Genomic DNA, 7,541 nt, shown 5'->3' with positions numbered 1-7,541 from the left:
CCTAATAGGACTCCCTCTATCTGTACAATGAAAGAACAGAGGGGCTGGTGTGTGGGGCCTGACAGAATTGTTAGCTGAGCCCCCCAGTGAGCAGCGTGAGTGTAAATTAGGTTGAGTTCCAATGAGAAGCACATGCATGTATTCCAACACTGAGGGGTTATTTGGTTGGAAAACAAAATAACTTAAAAGATGCAGGTATAGTGTAAAATGAGGCATCTCAATGTCACTCAACAAATCACTTCTTTCCAAAGACACTGCAAAAACTAGAAAGAATATTTGAAATTAAGTCATCTAAAACCTGATAGTAAGTCCCAGGTGGCAGCCAAGACCACAGCTGAGGGTTGGCTGTGGGTCCACCACCAGGAGCCACCGCAAGATGTGGGTTTTTGGTTATGGGTCCCTGATCTGGAAGGTGGACTTCCCCTATCAGGGCAAGCTGGTCGGATACATCACAAACTACAGCAGGCGCTTCTGGCAGGGCAGATTGACCACTGCGGGGTCCCCAGCAAGGTGAGAAGCCAGTCAACTCCCATACAGCCCCAGCCCCCAGACCGCTCCCCAACTCCAGGCAACCTGGAAGAGTTGTGACTCTCGTTGAAAATCCTGGGGAAACCATGTCCTGCTTAGATATTAAACGGCAGAAAAGTTATGGTATAAAACTATGGAATAAATACTATGCTGTCATTAAAATGGTACTATAAAATATATTTAACTCATGAAAACATTAGGTATATAACTAATGTATACACATAGAAAAGATACTAAAGAATAGTTCTTTTTTGAGTTTTGACGTTGGTAATAATTATAATTCCATTCTTTATTTTTTTCCAAAATTTCTACAATTAATTTGTACATTATTTCTAAATAGGAAACTCATTATTTTGTAAAAACATACATGGAAATAATTTTAAGCATGAAAATAAATGCTTTATATTAACACAAAAATAAATAAATAAATAAATAAATAAAAATATCTTGTTGAATTAAAAAAAGAAAAAAGAAAATCCTGGGGGTTGTGTTTGGGGTATTGCTTACAAACTGCCAGTAGTAAAAGAAGTACTAGTAAAAACATACATAGCCTCCTTTCTCTGAAGTCAAGGTATCAGTCATTTTTTATCCAAAAGATCCCACAACAAAACCATTCAGTGTGCTAACAGCACATTGGAACATGTGATAATCCTAATTATCTTGGTCCTCCCCTCTGGAAGACAATGCTGAACAAATTTTTAATGCAGCTGGTCCAAGTGGAAGAAATAGAATTTGCAAGCTCAAAAAGATACTCTATTAGAAGCCTTGTATCAGAAGATGCAGATGAGCATCTTTTCTCCTTGGAAAAATTAGTAAAAGAACGTTTAGAAGAAAAATAGAACCTCAGGTGCATATAAAGACCTAATCGTTAACTTATTTAAATAGAGCATTTAGTCTTCAGAGAGTAACTTCAGCACACAATGGCAATATTTTGGAAATGTGTTTAGTTGAAGATCTTATTGTTTTTAATGTTATAGCCAGGATATCATCTAAATGTATAATTTAAATGCAAGTGTCCTGAAACATATTCAGAAGACTGACATACAGAGAAAGAAAAAAATCAAGTTTCAATAATATAATGATTTCCTAACTATGTGATATTGAACACTTGCTCATCACAAGGGAATTCTTTAGAAACATACAAAGTGCTCCCTTCGGCAGCATATACACTAAAATCGGAACAATACAGAGAAGATTCGCATGGCCCCTGCACAAGAATAATGGGCAAGTTTGTGAAGCATTCCATATTTTTAAAGAAGCAAAATATAGAAATATAGGAATACTTGGTTCAGTTCTTGTTTGTATCAGAGTAAAGTCTTATTTCACAATACTATTTTGAGGTTATAGAGAATTAAGCCAAAGTCCAATAAATATTATAAATATTAAAAAAAAAAAAAACCTGATTGCATCATAGGCCCAACCTTCTGCATTGATACTAAGTGATTTGCCTAGTTTCACCCAACTGAGTGGATGCAGGACCAGGTCTAGGGTACGGTCTGACTTCCCTCCCTCCAGGGCTCTTCCTGTGGTGGTGCTCCAGTATCTTCAGTCTGTGCTACTAGTCTCAAAGTGCTGCTGCAGATTTTTGTGTAACTTAAGATCTCATTTTGTTTGGGATCTACCCCACCATAGACCTTTCACACTGCAATCTGGGATGGGGTCAGGGCATCAATGTGTTGTGTTGTTTTGATTTTTACTTTATTAAAGAAAATCACAAACACATACAGAAGAGAATAGTAGAAAATTACCCACTTTCATCCACATTCTGTTCATCTACTCGGACAATCTCACCTCATTCCTATCCCCAGATCACTTCTCCTCCAGATGATTTTTAAGTAAATCCTAAGCATGTTATTTCATCGGTAAATATTTCAGTATTCTAAATAAGGACTTTTTCCCAAAAGTCCCTGATTATTTCACTTCTTTTAAAAATAAGATCTAAATAAGGCCTGTACTTTGCAATTTGAGTTTTAGTTGCTCCTAATTTGTAAATTCTCTCTGCATCAGACTTTCCCCCCGCCCACTAAAAGCAAAAACAGAACCAGGTTGTTATTCTTTAGTTTCCCAATAGCCTGGATTTTGCTGTTTATGTCCCTTGTACCATCCTTCAACATTTTCTCTGTGTTTATCTTGAGAAATATTACAGACAGAAAAATATAGATGCTTCTTTCCATTTATTTATTCCCTTTAAATAAAGAATGGTTTCACTAACAACTCCCAAAGGTGACCACGAAGAATGTTGTTTTATCTTTTGGCATAAAGATGAGCTTATAAATAGAAGTTTGTTTGAATGCTTTGATATATGCAATTATTTATCCTATAGATAAATTACACCTTTTGCTAGTGAGGGTCTGTTCAGGTTAGTGCAGGTTTGTTTTGATTGGATTCTTGTAGAGTTGTTAATAGTACTATCATGCTTTCCAGAAAAATAAAACATTCCAGTTTTACACATTTTCTGCCCCCGACATGGAAACAACCCGTTTTTTAAGTAACCCTTATAACATTTTAAGGGGAAAATGTATTTAGAAGACTTACCTCAAGGAGTGCTCCATATTACCGGGTTGGTTATTGTTTTAAGACTTTTCAATGAACAGAACTAGATAACACTTCCTTTCTAGATAAAATACACTGCAAATTCACATTTTTTTACTCCAGTTCAAATAAGGGCCACAGGGCATTTATTTAACTTTGTCAATCCTAATTTATGTCTTCCTATACACACACACACAAAATCCTTATTGTAAATTACACCAACATAAATAACCCACTAAATTTATCCCACTATTCCTGAATCCATAATAATATCAGCACTTCCAACAATGGCAAAATTATTGAATGCCTTTTAAGGTTTCTTTCAATTATTTTTGCTCTTAAAGTACATCACACAATGGATACAGAGATAAATTGCTATATTAAAATATCACTTGAAATACATTTTATTTATATCTATTTTATATTTAGGGTTGATTTTTTATATCAAGTTATATTTAAAGTATATAAAATACATTTTCCAAAGATAAATCTATACAACAAAACATTTAGATAAGTCCAAATTTAATTACAGTTCCAGCCACCTATTCCTCTAGATTCCTATTTGTTCCATTTAAAATTCAATGGTTCATCCTACCATATACATAACATATCATATATTTAATATTAGCAAATGTATTGTGTCTGCTTTCTGTTGCTGTGGCAAAATACCTGAGAAAAACAATTTATAAGGAGGAAAAGTTTATTTTGGCTCACCATTTTGGAGGTTTCAATCCAAGGTCACTTGGCCCTGTTGCTTTGAGCCTGTGGCGGCACAGTACATCATGACAGGATCCCATGGTGGAGAAGAGTGCTAACCTATAGTGGCCGGGAAGAGAGATGGGAATGGGCTAGGGTCCCAATATTCCCTCCAAGGGCATACTCCCGATGACCTAACTTCTTTCCACTAGGCCTTACCTCTTATAGGTCCCACCACCTCCCAATAGCACCCAAGCTAGGGACCACACCTTTAACATGGGCCTTTAGGGGGACATTCCAGATACAAACTATAGCTCTCTACCTCTGGCACCCAAAGGCTCATAATCATCTCACATTATAATATGCATTCAGTGCATTTCTGAGAGACCCCAAAATCTTAATTCCAATAATACTCAAAAGTCCAAGGCCAAAGTCTCCTCTGAGACTCAAAGCAAACACTTAGTTTTAAATTTGAGAGAGAGAGAGAGAGAAAGAATGAACATATTTACAAATCACAATGACATGCAAAAGAGAGGATTAGGGGCATGGAAAGAGGGGATTGGATCAAAGCAAGGCCGAAACCTAGTAGGGAGAACATTAAGTCTTAAGTCTGTATGTGCAACATCCGAAGCACATGGTAGAATGATGTGATTTCCAAAGGACTCGGACAGCCCTACCACTGGGACATTGCTGACTGTGGTCTACATGGCTACTCTCTTGGGCTGGCTCTGCTCACAGCCTGCAGCTTCCCTCAGCAGGTATACTGTGTTCCTAGCCATCTCTAACTTCTTAAGAGCTCCACAAAAGCTTTGTGTTCACTATCTTCGCTTCATGCATTGCCCTCTGAGAGGCTGCTGGCAAGGACTCTGATCTTGCTGCATATGCCCGGCCTCCCAGACCTCTGAGATTTCAGTGGAAGCCTCCATGACCTTGAAACTCTTCCATTCTGCATGCCTGTGAAACCAACATTACATGGATGGTAACAAGGTCTGCTGCCACTGCATGCTTTACAAGGGCCTGCTTAAATCATGTTGCAGTGTCCTCCGAGTGCCACTGATGACTGAACACAGGAAAATGAATCCCAGGGAAATGATTCCCTAGGTAACACCATGTGAGCAGGACACCTCAGGCCTGGCTCACAGGCCTTTTCAAATGGAAGTTTTTAAGATGAGGCTATACTTTTAAATTTCAGATCCAAACTAGAGCCTATATATGTACACATATGTATATTTCTGCTTTTTATTGCTTAAATGAAGCAAATCTGAGAAAGCATATTTATGAGTAAAAATAGCATAAACAAGATAGAGAGGTGGTTTTATATATGAGAAAAATCAACTATGACTTGGCACAAGGGCTCTGTTCCAGAGTCCCTCAGGACCCAGCTCCTCCCCACTCATTACTCTGACATTCTACAGAGATAGTCCTCATGCTCGGGCCTAAGATGACATTATCCATGTTTGAAGCAGCAAAGTGGATGATGGGTAAAGAAAAGAGAAAAAGAGTATGTATCAATAATCTCTTTAAAAAGGTTTCTTTGAAAATGTTACAAGGCACTTCACCTTATTTCACGCTGGCCAAAGTAACATAGCCATACTTGCTGCACAATAGCAATTTATATAAAAAACTCCTAAGTTCTAGATTGTATCTATAGCTTCTAGTTTCCTATGATTTTTTTTAAATATTTTTTATTTGGAAATGGAGACAATACATTTATTTATTTTTATGTGGTGCTGAGGATCGAACCCAGTGCCTCATATGTGTGAGGCAAGCACTTTGCCACTGAGCCACAATCCCAGCCCCTCCTATGATGTTTATTAAATCACCTGTGAATAATGGCCGTTTTCTTTCCTTATACAAATTATTTTCTTTATCTTGTTTTGAGCTGAACTTATAATGCAATGTTATAGAAATGGCAAGAATGAACATGTTCATTTTTTAACATGTTTCTGAATTGGGTATCATATCTGTTTGTGTGTTTTCTTTTTATCATTTTTTCTTTGCTTGGTAGATATATATTTTAGGTTTAAGGAAGTTCCTCCCCATTCCAAATGTTAAGCAGTCCCTCTCTTCAGGATGATTTCTTTGCAGGCATACCTTTCAAGGAAAACTTTATTATTATGAAGTTGACTTAATATACAAATGTTAGTTCATTAGCTATGACATAGTAATACAAAATATAATAATATACACTAGAATATGGAAACTGTTACATTTGTAACTTTTCTACAAATCTAACTATTCTAGATTTTAAAATCTATTTAAAAATGTCTGAAAAACTAAAATATTATCAATTTAATTTTTCACAAACCTTATTGTAAAATGTATATAAAAAACAATGAATAATATTTAAACCACTCAAAAAGAAAAAGCCGGAACAACTTGCCCTCCCAAAGAGCTCTATTCTAAAGCTTCATAGTAATTAGACATCACAGTGTTCTGATAAGGGTGCTGTAGAAAACAGATCTGCAACTTGTGGGATCTTAATGTATGAAAGAACTACTTCATAGATCAGAGAAAAAAATGAGTTGGTAATGTTGAAATAACTTGTTATTGATACAGAGAAAAATGAGAAATGAATAAGTCACTCGTATTTGGTTTATCAGCAGGTATAAAGTATTAGGTTTGTAAAAAGTAATTTGGCTGTGTGTCTCAGAAGCCAAAAAAAAAAAAAGTGTTTGCATCATTCAATGTAATCGCTCTTCTAGTGAAGAAAGAGGTATCCAGAGAGATAATGTACCAAGTGCATCAGTGTTTCTTATAAACTCAAAAAATTTAAAATATTTCACAGAAAAACGTCTTTTCCTACATGTAGGAAGTCATTAAGATTCTTTTGTGAGGAATGTCCTGCATATACAAAGGCTAGAAAAGAACTTGATTATCAGAGACAGTTAATTGTCTTGTTTTTTGTAGTGCTGGGTATTGAACCAAGATGATAGGCAAGCACTCTGACACCAAGTTATGTTCCCAATCCTCTACTGCCGATTGTGAAGTTACTACACAATGAGTTGTGTGTAACTACAAGGAGTTTGCATAAACACACTCTAAAGTGGCCCTTATCTTCCTATAGTTTCTGCATTCCCACCCCATGTATCTCATAGTAACATCCCTAGAATTTACTGCCATAGTCCATACATCCATTTGGCCTGTTACCTCTTTACATACTGTTTTTTTTTTTTTTTTTTTTTTTGGACAAAGAAAAGAAAAAAAGAAAAAAGTGTGTACAAGGCCTCTTTCTCTTGTGAAGATCCCTCTGAATTATGTAAATTAACGAAACCTTGTAAGTTGTTCTTTCTTTAGTCAGTACTTGCATTTATAGGGTTCCTATATCCAGGCAAAGATCCCACATTGAACTAAGGGGGCCAAAGAGGATTTCTGTCTCCTCTACAAAAACTTATACAATATACCAATGTGTTTTAAAAGTTCTTAAGAAAGAAAATTAACTTTTTTGATGCTGTAATTCATCTTCTAGGAATCTACTGCAAATGTATGACAATATTTACTCTCAGATTTTTGAGAAGGAATATGTCAGAATATTAATAGTTATTACTTTTGAATTCAAAGATCATTGGGCCACCATTTTTTAATACTCTTCTGTACATTTGAAAATCTCACCTAATCATCAATAAAAATACGACCAAATTAAAAAGTGGGTCAAAGACCTTAATAAACATCTCACCAAAGAAGATAGATGGCAAATAAGCCTCAGAAAAGACGCTCCACATTACAGTAACTTACAAGATGTTAGTTACAAGAATATTTCAGTATACTCCTATTAGAATGGCCAA

The 7,541-nt window shown here is 35.9% G+C and overlaps 1 non-coding gene and 1 pseudogene across 1 annotated transcript; both read left to right on the top strand.

The window, feature by feature from the left end:
- Nucleotides 1-376: 376 nt before the first annotated feature.
- Nucleotides 377-1,367, top strand: LOC143379609 (putative glutathione-specific gamma-glutamylcyclotransferase 2; annotated as a pseudogene).
- Nucleotides 1,368-1,673: 306 nt separating this feature from the next.
- LOC143379765 (U6 spliceosomal RNA) lies at nucleotides 1,674-1,780 on the top strand. Its single transcript, XR_013088543.1, has one exon. It is a non-coding gene; the product is annotated as a U6 spliceosomal RNA (small nuclear RNA).
- The last annotated feature ends 5,761 nt before the right edge of the window (nucleotides 1,781-7,541 follow it).

This window comes from Callospermophilus lateralis, chromosome 13 (genome assembly GCF_048772815.1).
Source record: "Callospermophilus lateralis isolate mCalLat2 chromosome 13, mCalLat2.hap1, whole genome shotgun sequence".
Lineage (NCBI taxonomy): Eukaryota > Metazoa > Chordata > Mammalia > Rodentia > Sciuridae > Callospermophilus > Callospermophilus lateralis.
The sequence above is the reverse complement of the archived record's forward strand: the minus strand, read 5'-3'. Positions and strand labels throughout refer to the sequence as shown.